We start from the raw sequence: 13,834 nt of genomic DNA on the forward strand, positions 1-13,834 counted from the left end.
TCAAACCCAGGTCCCTGGTTGGAGATAACTTTCTTCACTGTCCACTATGCCACCAATCTTAGTGTCATCTGTAAACTTACTAACCGTGTCTCCTATATTCGCATCCAAATCATTTATATTATGACAAATAACAGTGGGCCCAGCACTGATCCCTGAGGCACACCGCTGGTCACAGGCCTCCAGTTTGAAAAACAATTCTCTACAACTACCCAGAAGCCAATTTTATATCTATTTAGATACCTCACCCTGGATCCCGTGAAATCTAACCTTATGCAACAACCTACCATGCGATACCTTGTGAAAGGCCTTGTTAAAGTCCACGTAGACAACATCAACCGCACTGCCCTCATCTACCTTCTTGGTTACCCCTTCAAAAAACTCAATGAAATTTGTGAGACATGATTTTCCACTCACAAAGCCATGCTGACTGTCCCTAATCAGTCCTTGCGTCTCTAAATGCGTGTAGATCCTGTGTCTCAAAATACCTTCCAACAATTTACCCACCACTGATATGAGGCTCGCTGGCCTGTAGTTCCCAGGCTTTCCCCTGCTGCTCTTTTTAAACAAAAGCATAACATTTGCCACTGTCCAATCTTCAGGCGCCTCACCTGTGACTATCGATGATTCAAATATCTCGGCTATGGGCACTCGCAATTTCCTCCCTAGTCTCCCACAATGTCCTGTTTTCTTGCTTATTTGACACTTAGAATTTTTTTGGTAAGCTCGTTCCTCATGTGACGGAGCCAATGGACATGGTTCGTTTGGACTTTCACAAGGCTTTCGACAAAGTCCCACATAAAAGATTAGTGTATAAGATTAAAGCCCGTCGGATTGGGGGTAGGATATTGAGATGGATAGAGAACTGTTTAGCAGACAGGAAACAAAGAATAAGAATAAACAGTTTACTTTCCGAATGACAGGCAGTGACTAGCGGCATACTGCAGGGATCGGTTAATATTTACAATCTATGTTAATCATTTAGATGAGAGAACTAAGAGTAATATCTCCAAATTTGCAGATAACACAAAGCAGGGTGGGAGGTTAAGGGGTGTTAGTTCAGGCGGGCAGTATGGTCAGTGTAGGTTTGGAGGGCCAAAGGGCCTGTTACTGTGCTGTAATATTCTTTTGTCCTTTGTAAATTTCCCTTAGAGCCGGGGGGATTAGCAGGGTAAATACGTGAGCTTATGAGGATAGGGCCTGGGTGGGATTGTTGTTGGTGCAGGCTCAATGGGCCAAATAGCCACCTCCTGCTCTGTAAGGATTCTATGATTCTGTTACTCTAAACTGGCAGGAGTTAGAGATAGGTTAGGCAAATGGAACCTATTAAATGGAATATAATGCAGGAACGTGAGAGGTTGTATATTTTGGCGAGGTTATGAGGATTGGCCCATGTTGTGAGGAATCGTAAATTGGGAATGTCTCTCTGGCATTTAGATGGGTGTAAGATTGTGAAGAGTCCGAACAGAAAGGTCATTAGGGAGACTGCTTCTCCTGGGTGGGTAATCAAGAACACAGGGTCACAAAGTGAAGATTAAAGGCTCAAACATCCAGGACTCAGATGACAAGAAAGATTCGCCAAGAAGGTTGTGAATTTTTGGTAATCTCTACCTCAGAAAGTAATGCATGATTCCTGATCCAAGGATCAGGAAGAGAAATTTGTGAATTCTAGAGGTATCACAGCTGAGGATTGGATGGAGAGGTGAGGTTGTCGGGTCAAAGTGACCTAGTTCATAAAATCATAGAATCCCTACAGTGCAGAAGGAGGCCATTCAGCCCATCAAGTCTGCACCAGCCACAATCCCACCCGGCCCCCATCCCTATAACCCCACATATTTACCCTAGCTAGTCTTCCTGACACTAAGAGTCAATTTAGCATGGTCTAGCTACCTAACCTGCACATTTTTGGAGTGTGGGAGGAAACCGGAACACTCAGAGGAAACCCATGCAGACACGGGGAGAATGTGCAAACTCCACACAGACAGTAACCCAAGCCAGCAACTGAACCTGGGTCCTTGGTGCTGAGAGACAGCAGTGCTAACCACTGTGCCACCCGAGTTCTCACAATCTGTCTTTATATTTCCAAGTATTTACTCTATAATCTATTTTCCCCTTTTTATCAGACTTTTGTCATTATTTTCTGGTGAATAAAAAAATTTATTGACACTTCTAAATTACAACAATTCTCACAATATTTCATTTCATTCAACACTATCACTAATTTATTGAGAAAGGTCCCTAGTGGCAGACTGGTGCCGAAGGTGAAGTCACATGGGATCAGAGGTGAGCTAGCAAGGTAGATACAAAACTGGCTCGGTCAAAGAAGACAGAGGGTAGCAGAGGAAGGGTACGTTTCTGAATGGAGGGCTGTGACAAGTGGTGTTCCTCAGGGGGATCAGTGCTGGGACCTTTGCTGTTTGTAATATATATAAATGATGGAGGAAATTGTAACTGGATTGATTAGTAAGTTTGCAGTCAACACAAAAGTTGGTGGATTTGCGGATAGCAATGAGGACCATCAGAGAATACAGCAGGATATAGATCAGTTGGAGACTTGAGCGGAGAGATGGCAGATGGAGTTTAATCCAGATAAATGTGAAGTAACGCATTTTGGAAGGTCTAATACAGGTAGGAAATATACAATAAATGACAGAACCCTTAAGAGTATTGATAGAGGGATCTGGGTGTACAGATACACAGGTCACTGAAAGTGGCAACGCAGGTGGAGAAGGTAGTCAAGAAGGCACACGGCATGCTTGCCTTCATCAGCCGGAGCACTGAGTTTAAAAATTGGCAAGTTATGTTGCAACTTTATAGATCCTTAGTTAGTCCGCACTGGGAATATAGTGTCCAATTCTGGTCGCTACACCACCAGAAGGATGCAAAGGCTTTGGAGAGGGTACAGAAAAGTTTTACTAGGGTGTTGCCTGGTCTGGAGACCACTAGCTATGAGGAGAGATTGGAGAAACTTGGTTTGTTCTCACTGGAACGACAAAAGTTGAGGGGTGACCTGATACAAGTCTACAAGATTGAGGGGCATGGACAGGGTGGACGAGTCAATTACTAGGGGGCACAGGTTTAAGGTGCAGGGGGCAACGTTTAAAGGAGATGTATGAGGCAGATTTTTTACACAGAGAGTAGAGGTGCCTGGAACTTGTTGCTGGGGGAGGTAGTGGAAGCGGATACAGTAGTGACTTTTAAGGGGCATCTTGACAAATACATGAATAGGATGGGAATAGAGGGATATGGTCCCCGGAAGTGCAGGGGGTTTTAGTTAAGTCGGGCAGCATGGTCGGTGCAGGGTTGAAGGGCCGAAGGGCCTGTTCCTGTGCTGTAATTTTCTTTGTCGTTTGTAAATCCATGGATAGGTCAGTTTTCATTCATATTTTGTGTTTCTCAATGGAAAGTCTTTCAACTGAGACTTTTGGATTTTTAAAAATATTTGCCATTGTTTGTCAAGCTCCATACCTTTCCCGGTCTATTAACCAATTCATTATTCATGTTAATATATTTCCCCAACAAGGATAGAGTGTAATTCTCACACCCACACTATTGGCTGCATTGATCTGACTTTACAGCTATCTATGGTGTGGGGGTACTGCCTAAGGCAAGACTTGTCTTCCTAAGGATCTAACATGGTGACCTTAAGCCTCTTTTCAGAAACTGAATTAGATTCAGTGAATATAGCAGGAGAAGGAACGGTTCCTGATTGTACAGTCATAGAAACAGAGAAATTAGAAGCAGAATAGGCCATTTTGCCTTTCGAGCCTACACTACTATTCATTTTGATCATGGCTGATCATCGGATTCAATATCCTGATCTCCCCTCCCACCTTCCCCTCATATCCCTTGATTGGTGTCACAAGTTGGCTTACATTCACGCTGCAATGAAGTTAGTGTGAAAATCCCCCAGTCACCACTCTCTGGTGCCTACTCGGGTGCACCCAAGGAAAATTTAGCGTAGCCAATACCCCCAAACAGCGCATTTTTCGAACTGTGGGAGGAAACACGGAGAACCCGGAGGAAACCCACACAGACACATGGAGAATGTGCAAACTCCACACAGACAGTGACCCAAGGAATCAAACCCGGGTCCTTAGCACTGTGAGGCAGCAGTGCTAACCACTGTGCCACCCCTAGGGCAATATCTAATTTCTTTTCAAAGCATTGAAAATTTTGGCCTCAACTACTTCCTATGGGAGTGAATTCCACACATTTACCACCCTCTGGGTGAAGAAATTTCTCCTCAGTTCTAAAAGCTTTACCCCTTATCCTCAAACTATGACCTCGAGTTCCAGGCTTGCCCACCAACAGGAACATTCTTTCTGAATCTACCCTGTTAGAATTTTACAAGTTTCGATGAGATCCCCTCTCGCTCTTCTAAACTCCTTCACATTGTCCCACTGACTCCTCTCTGTCCCCACATCGACCCCTCTCTCTGAGCCAGTGCTGGAGTCAGAAGCCCCTGATATTCTTCTTGCCACACAAGCAGGCAGTGGAGGGCAATCAGGCGATGGCAGCTCCTGGATAAAATGTTAATGTGAGTCAGGGGCCAATTTCACTCCAGCCTCGTGTTTCAGGGTTGGGTGTGAGCTGTCAGTGAATCACAGCTATGGATCCCCCCAAAAAAAAACATACAGTAAATAATTTCAAATCAAATGGAAAGTACAGCATATACTAGAAATCTGAGTTAAAAACAGAAAATGCTGGAAAACCCGGCAGATCTGGCAGTATCTGTGATAAGAGAAACACAGTTCATGTTTGCAGTCAGAGCTCTGAACAACAGCTGTATGTACTCAAACCATTAACTGTGTTCCTTTGTCCACAGATACTGCCAGACCTGCTGAACTTTTCCAGTATTTCCTACTTTACTTTATTAAATAATTTCCAGCGGTACAAATACGATAGAACATAGTAAACCCAGAACTATAATTACCTCGTGCTCAATGACTTCACTGTGTACCATGCAGCTCGTGTGATGACAGAACTCGAACATCTCTTGATCCTGTGCAGTGAGTTGGTTCCAGAAGAGGACAGACACAGTTAAGAAGTCTCAGCATCTTGGTATCGGCTCAGATCACTGGTGAACACATTGAATGACTCTCAGCACCTTCAGCTCGATCTGCAGTTTGAGCAGAGAGCTCAGAGATTTTTATACTGTTTGATGAAGATGATTTTGAATAAAGTTTGCCTGGGCAGGGACATCTCGTGTTGAAGAAACGCACGATCTAATTTACTATGGAAATGTGACTCGGTCCCAACATTGAATTTAGAAATCACTAACTCTGTGAGTGCCGGTTCCTGGGCAGTCTGAGCAACCTGGAGCAGCTATTTTACAATTGATTCCAGTTCACACACTCAGGATTGTTAACCCTCCCTGTTTGAGGGTTGACTGGAATGGAAGATTGATCTGTCACTCGCTGGTGTTCGTGTCCCAGCAGAAAACAATTCCACATTCCCCTTTCATGTCTGCACAATCTGATTTCTTGCGTTCCCTGCGCTGGCAGTAAGTGAGAACACAGTGACCATGCTGCACTCCAACCGCAGGGCACACCGTTATTTTCTCAGTGAGTTGTTGAGGCTGGTGCGGGTCTCACTGTCCAATGGCCTCCACAGAGTTAGTCTGGTCTAAATGCTACGTGAGTCAGGTTGACTGGGCAAACTTTAAAACTGGACAAACCCCAGAGGATTGCTAAACTGCCAATTAATTTTTTTTTTCAAAAAGACAGTTGGCTTAACATTTGTCATTGGGAAAATATTAGAGTCCATTATAAAGGATGTAATAGCGGAGCATTTAGAAATACATAACAGAATTAAGCAAAGTCAGCATGGCTTTATGTCTGACAAATGTATCAGAATTCTTCGCGGTAGTAATGAGCAGGATAAATAAAGGGCAACCAATAGATGTAATATACTTAGCTTTCCAAATAGTGCTTGATTAGGTGCTACAGAAAAGGCTAGCTATAATTTAAGAGTCTGTTGTAAGAACATAAGAAATAGGAGCAGGAGTAGGCCATCCAGCCCTTCGAGCCTGCCCTGCCATTCAATAAGATCATGGCTGATCTGTCGTGGCTCAGTTCCACATTCCCGCCCTCTCCCCATAACCCTTAATCCCCTCGCTTATCAAAAACCCATCAACCCGCGTCTTAAAAATATTTAGCGAGGCAGCCTCCACCACTTCAACGGGCAGAGAATTCCAGAGATTCACCACCCTTTGAGTGAAGAAGTTCCTCCTCATTTATATTTATATTTATGTTGTGTTATGGTAGTCTATTTGCATGGATAGAGAATTGACTAACTGATCAGAATCTTACCCCAAAAATGTCAAGTTCCACTGTTGTACTGAAAACCAACGTCATCGGGGACCTGGGGTGGAGGCTGCTGCACGCAGCAGTGCCGTACAACCATAGGTTTTCCCGGTTCATGGCTCCCAAGACTGCCCTTTCTGTGGTCTCGTGGAGTCCGTGGACCATGTCTACGTTTCATGTTATAGATTCCACACCCTTTTTGATTTTCTCAAACACCTTTTACTGATGTTTTGTTTGCACTTCAGTCCCACGCTCCTGATCTACGGACACCTGGCGCGGAGAGGGGAGGGTCGGGATGCTGACCTCCTCGTGAACCTGCTCCTGGGCCTGTGATTGGCAAAACGCACCATTTACAGGTCCAGGAAGTGGGCGATCGAGGGGGTCGTCCATATTGACAGTCTGCCCCTCTACTGTGGCTACGTTCACGGCCAGGTTTCCCTGGAGAGGTGCCCGCAGGCACAGTCGATGCCTTCCATGCCCGCTGGACACCGCAGGGGCTGAGGTGCATTATTGACCCTGACAGTCACATTTTGATTTGATGTGTCTTAAGTTTCCTTTGTACTTTTGTTTTGTTCGGGCTGTTCCCCTTCTTTTTGGGGGGCTGCCCCTTTTACTTTGTCCTAATTTAATTTGAGTTTGTCTACTTGGTTTGACCTAAAGGAAAACTGAAGACCCACGTGTTTCTCCCCAGAGAAAGAGACCAGTTTTCTCTTCAGATCTTATGACACTTTGTCAAATAAAAACAAGGCGTGGAGGCACAGTGGCACAGGGATTAGAACTGCTGCCTCACAGCACCAGGGATCCAGTTCCATTCTGGCCTTGGGTAACTGTCTGTGTCAAGTTTGGAGGTTCTCCCCGTGTCTGTGTTGGTTTCCTCTGGGTGTCCCGGTTTCCACTCACAGGTCAAAGATATGCGGGTTACGTTGATTGGCCTTGCTAAAATGACCCTAGTTGATCCCAGGAATGGAGCGATTTTCTTATGAGGAAAGGTTGAGAAGTTTGGGAGTTTACTTACTGGAGTTTAAAAGATTGAGACATTCTCAGGAGGCTTGACAGGGTAGGTCATTTACCGCTTATCCTCAAACTATGATCCTCTAATCCTGGACTCCCCCACCATTAGGAACATTCTTTCTGAATCTACCCTGTCTAACCCTGGTAGAATTCTATAAGTTTCTATGAGATCCCTTCCCAATCTTCTAAACTCTGAGAGGTTGTTTCCCCTTGTGGGAGAATTGAGGACCAGAGGACATAATCTCAGTGTAAGGGGGTCACCCATTTAAGACGGAGATGAGGAGGAAGTTCTTCCCTCGGCGGGTAAGTAAATCTGTAAAATTCATCACGCAGAGGGCTGTGGAGGCTACATATGTTCAAGGCCGAGCTGGACAGATTTTTAATCAGTCAGGGAATCAAGGATTATGCGGAGAACCAGATTTGCGGATTATTATATCAGGTCAGTAATGAATGGCGGAACAGACTCAATGGAATGAATGATCTACTTGTGCTCCTATGCCTCATAGATTCTGGGATTCCTGACCCCATTTCCGGTGTTCCGATTTTCAGGAATGCCTTTAAAGTGATTTCCTGCGGAAATCCAAATCCAGCATTCTGACCTGAAGGGCCCACTGCAGAGTTGGGCCAGAATTTTTTCAGGGTGATGGTTCAGTGGTATCATGAACCCAAATCTGATTCACTAACGTCCTTTAGGGAAGGGAATCTGCCATCCTTATTTGTCCGTGTGAATCTGGAACCACAGCAATGTGGTTGACCCTCAACGAGGGATGGGCAATAAACGCTGACCCGCCAGCGATCATAGAACCCCACAATACAGAAAGAGGCCCTTTGGCCCATTTAGTCTGCACCGAACACAATCCCATCCAGGCCCTACCCCCATATCATACCCACTATTCCCTCTAACCTCCGCTACCCTGGACACTAAGGGGCAATTTCTTAGCACGGCCAATCAACCTAACTTGCACATCTTTGGACTGTGGGAGGAAACTGGAGCACCCTGGGGAAACCCACGCAGACACGAGGAGAATGTGCAAACTCCACACCGACAGTGACCCAAGCCGAGAATCGAACCCAGGACCCTGGTGCTGTGAAGCAGCAGTGCTAACCACTGTGCTAGCGTGCTGCCCAGCGATGCCCCTGTCCAAAGTATGAATACATGAGAAGAAAATATCTCTGTGAGGGCACATTTCAAAAGCTGAGGTCAAAAAGCCCCTCGTGCCAAGTTACAAGGCATCGTGGTTAGCACTGTTGCCTCACAGCACCAGGGTTCAATTCCAGCCTCGGGTGACCGCCTGTGTGGAGTTTGCACGTTCTCCCCATTTCTGCGTGGGTTTCCTCCAGGCGCTCTGGTTTTCACCCACAGTCTCCAAAGATACGTGAAGATTGGCCATTCTAAATTGTCCTCTAATGAGCCAGGATGTGTGGGTAAGGGGGATTAGTAGAGTGGGGTTACCGGTGTTGTAGGCAAAATAATACCTCAGACTGTTAGTGAGTCAAAATGCAGTGGTTTTGATTTCAAAACTCTGGGGTTTATTCCAGAATTTTGGGAGAAATAGGACTACAGACTTGTCATAGAACACAAACACAAGTGGGCATTTATACATCATGAGTTTTAGTGTTAATCACGATACAAGTTTCCCATTCCAGCCAGAACTCTGTGTCTCCCTTCCTTGGTCAAAATGCAACCCCAGATTTAATCACAATTCACAGTCCAGCTGCAGTCATGACACACAGTCACGATTCAAAACACTTCTGCAGCAGTACCGGCACCCCTGTCTTTGAAGTTACTTGTGCGATCGCAGCTGTCCCGGCAGGACTCTTCCTGTTAAAAGCCGGTCTCATAAACTACCATCCGTGTAATGATGTCCAACTAACACAAACAGGTAAGATTTGCAAAGTCTACAAAATAACAGTCACATTAAACTCTCTGTCTTTATACCAATGAGAGTTAAAGCATGTAACACACGAACAAATAACTTATATTATTGCCAGGAGCAATAAAAGCTTGAGAAGATCAGTCATGATGAAGGGTTATGTTTGTGACATATTCTAAGTTCAAAATCCATTAACCCTTTCCCTTCAGGTACAAAATGCATTCACCTTTTCTCTCCTTCACCGGGATAGGGCGTGGATAAGTTGCTCTATTGGAGAGTTGGTGAAGACCCAATGGTATGAATGGCTTCCTTCTGCACTGTACCAATTCCATGATCCTATAATTCTCCTCCCATCCCATGTTTCCACATGCCCTCTATGCCAAGCTCTGTCCTCTTCTATCAATCTCTTCTGACCCCTCGTGACACCAATGCCATGCTATTGACTCACTGTGAACATTTTAGAACCAACGAACACAATAGTGTATCGTGATGTGTGCAAATATGTACCATTCTCCATGGTAACACCTCGGCCAATCAGAGTTGAGTGGCCAAACAATCAGTACCCTCTTCTCTTGGAGTATAAATTGTTGCTGCCTTTGAAATTTGGTATTCTTGCATCTGTCCCAAAGGGTGCAAGATGAAAAGCTTCAACATTGTGTGCGGAATTTTCCCCTTTCTGCCCGCCACGGGAATTGCAGCGGGTGGGAATGGTCCATGCAAAGGTCCGTTGACCTCGGGTGGGAATTTCTGGCTTTGGGGTGAGTGTAAATCCTGCCCCATGTCCCTGTTTGCAGCACTATTTCCGCAACGGTAGTTTCCAGCATTTTCCTAATGACTGGTGTCACGCAAACATTCTCCCTTTTTCTCCCTCCTTTCTGGAACCGTGGTGTCATTTAAGATCATTGGGATTCATGGAATATTTTGGGAAATCTTTAACCAGTGCATTCACTATCTCAGTAGTCACCTATTTTGGAATCCTAGGATGTAGACCATCAGATTTTTTTTATTCATTCGTGGTACATGTGCATCACCAGCATTTATTTCCCATCCCTAGTCGCCCCCGAACAGCTCGCTAGATCATTTCAAAGGACAGTTGAGAGTCAACCACATTGCTGTGGCTCTGGAGTCACATGTAGGCCAGACCAGGTAAGGACGGCAGATTTCCTTCCCCAAAGGACATTAGTGAACCAGATGGGTTTTTCCCACAATCGGCAATGGTCATCAGTAGATTCTTAATTCCAAATAATTTTTATTGAATGCAAGTTCCACCATCGGCCGTGGTGGGATTCGAACCCAGGTTCCCAGAACATTACCTGAGTTTCTGGATTAATATTCTAGCAATAATACCACTTCCATTCACTAAAATTCACCAATGATTTTTCACTGCTGATGCATAACTTTGAACTCAAGAGATCTAGTGGGAATTAGATTTCAATAAGATACAAATTAGATACAAATAAGACCAGGAAATTTAAAACAAAACCTGTGAGAATTACAGCTACATTTTGGGTACTGTGTTAGAAAATCTATAATTAGTAAAATTCAGGTATCTGGATTCTGTCCAGGTGCCGATGAAGTCACTTTAGATCTTGTGACCATGTTTTTCTTCATCTCTCATGAGTTCAACGTCAAAAGATGCAAAGCCCCATGTAAATGTCACTGTGAAAAGAGGCCAAGAGATGACTTGTGACTCCCTCAATGCAAAGTAATGAAATCAGCTGAGTACCTCACTCAGAAACAGCCTCATTGGAAATGTGGATGAGGTCGGGTCCACTCAGTGATCACTGAAGTAAAGCTTCCTCCAATGGCAGGTCTGAAACCAAACTCCAATTGTCCATCTGGACATTTACAGGGCTGGCATTTCATAAAACCATGAGATTTAGGAGCAGAATTAGGCCATTTGGCCCATTGAGTCTGCTCTGCCATTCAATCATGGCCGATGAGTTTCTCAATCCCATTCTCCCACTTTTTTCCTGTAACTCTTGATCCCTTAACAATCAAGAGCCTATCTATCTCTATCTTAACTGCACTCAATGACCCAGTCTCCACGGCCTTAAGTGGCAATGAATTCCACAGTTTCACCACCCTCTAGTTGAAGAAATTTCTCCTCCTCTTGGTTCTAAATGGTCGTCCCTATATCCTGAGGTTGTACCCTAGGATTCTAGTCTCTCCTATCAATGGAAACATTACCATAAACCTTCTTTACCACACTATCCACATGTGTGGCCACTTTCGGGATGCTATGGACTTGAACTCCCAGATCCCTCTGTATATCAATGCTGTTCAAGGTCGTGCCATTACTTACCCTTAACATCTGACCTCCCAGAGTACAGCACCATCTGGATTAAACTCCATCTGCCATTTCTCTGCTCATACCTGTAGTTGATCTATATCCCACTGTATCATCTGACAACCTTCTACACTCTCCACAACTCCGCCTATCTTTGTATCAGCTGCAAACTTATTAACCCATCTATCACATTTTCATCCAAGTCATTTATCTACATCACAAAATATTAAATAAAGGTTGCTTCACTGTAATGTCCTTTAGGGAAGGAAATCGGCCGTCCATATTTGGTCTGGCCTACATGTGACTCCAGAGCCACAGCAATGTGGTTGACTCTCAACTGCCCTCAGGCAACTCGGGATGGGCAATAAATGCTGGCCAGCCAGTGATACCCATGTGCCATGAATGAATTAAAAAAAAAACAAGTGAGTGCCAAACCATCCAGCTCCTGGTGCCGTCTTGATGTCAATGACAGTCTACCATCAGTTGTAAGTTCCAAGCCAATCACCATCCTGACTCGGAAATATATCACTGTTCCTTCACTGTCGCTGGGTCAAAATCCTGGAATTCCCTCCCTAACAGCACTGTGGGTGTACCTACATCAAATGGTTCACGTGGGCAGCTCACCACCACCTTCTGAAGGGCCTTGCCAGCAACACCTTCACCCCTTGAACTAATAAAGAGAGAAAGTGGTGTAAAAATGTATGGATTGAAAAGCAAAGTGCTGGGAGCACCAGTCATGTTACCCGGTCTAACCGGCATCTCCAGCATTCCCTGTTCCTCCTTCAGAATTCCAGCAGTATTTTACTGAAAAGGATCTGGGGAATGGTGAGGGAGTGAGTTGAAAAGCTGGGATTACCTGCCACACGACCTTAAGTAGTGACGTCTCTAACCCGAAGCTGAGGAAGAGCCATTCTTTACACCCACTGGACAAAAGCAACTCATGTGAGCAGTCAAATACAAACTGGAAAACAGGAATTGAAAGCGTCCAGTTGGAGTTGAGGTAGCTGAATAATTCTGTACGAAGAAACTCTACCTCAAAATGCTGCAGCACCAGTCAGAAACAAAACTGCCAGTAGAGGGCAGTGTTCATCACCATTGGAACCAGTGTTATTCCCAACAGGGTTTCATGGCCGGGATTTTCCGGCTCTCCTTCCCACTCTCCAGCAGGTGTTCTGACAGCAGAGGCACATCACCATTGGCTGGCGGAGATTAATAAAGGAGGTCAAAATGTGTGAGAAACCTAGTGCACAAGAAAATCCTGCAAGGGAAAGACAGACCCCTAGTGGACATATTTAAAAACCCTGCACCTAAATTCATGCAAGATTGGGAATGAGTTCAATGAACTGATAGCGCAAATATAGATAAATGGGTATGACTTAGTGGGGGTTACTGAAACCCTGGTTACAGAAGGAGTCTGGGATTTGGATGTCCAAGGGTACCCGGTATTCTGCAAGGATAGAATATAGAACATAGAACATTACAGCGCAGTACAGGCCCTTCGGCCCTCGATATTGTGCTGACCAATGGAACCAATCTAATGACCCTCCAACCTAAACTATTCCAATATTATCCATATGCCTATCCAATGGCCCTTTGAACGCCCTTAAAGTTGGCGAGTCCACTACTCATGATAATCATGGGTGATTTTAACAAAGATAGTGACTGGATTAATCAAATTGGCAAAGTTTAAAGTTAATTTGTTGGTGTCACAAGTAGGCTTACATTAACACTGCAATGAAGTTACTGTGAAAGTCCCCTAGTTTCCACACACACAGTTTGGGTACGCTGAAGGAGAATTTAGCATGGGTAATGCACCTAACCAGCACATCCTTCTGTGGGAGGAAACCAGAGCACCCGGAGGAAATCCACACAGGGACATGGAGAATGTGCAAACTCCAAACAGACAGTGACCCAAGCTGGGAATTGAACCCCGGTCCCTGGCACAGTGAGACAGCAGTACTAACCACTGTGCTGCCCTTGTCACCATGTCGTCCTCGAGGGAGATTTTATCATGTACGAGGGATTGTTTTTCAGAACAATACGTTCTGGAACCAGCAGGGGGCAGGCTATTTTAGATTTAGTGTTATGTAATGAAGAAGGGTTGATAAATAGTCTTGTGGTTGAGGATCCTTCTGAAAAGAGTGATCACGGCATGCTAGGATTTCAGAATCAGACTGGGCGAGAGAAGGCCAAATGCCATAGTAGAGTTTCATCATTGGGCAGAGAGAATTATACAAGCCTGAGGAAATAGTTGGCCCAAGTAAACAGGGCACAAATAATTGAGGGCGGGACAGTTGAGGAATAATGGTGGATGTTCAAGGAGATATTGAATACCTCTCAATCAAAGTATATTC

Source organism: Carcharhinus amblyrhynchos, chromosome 7, assembly GCF_965287045.1.
Source record: "Carcharhinus amblyrhynchos chromosome 7, sCarAmb.v2.hapA, whole genome shotgun sequence".
Classification (NCBI taxonomy): Eukaryota; Metazoa; Chordata; class Chondrichthyes; order Carcharhiniformes; family Carcharhinidae; genus Carcharhinus; species Carcharhinus amblyrhynchos.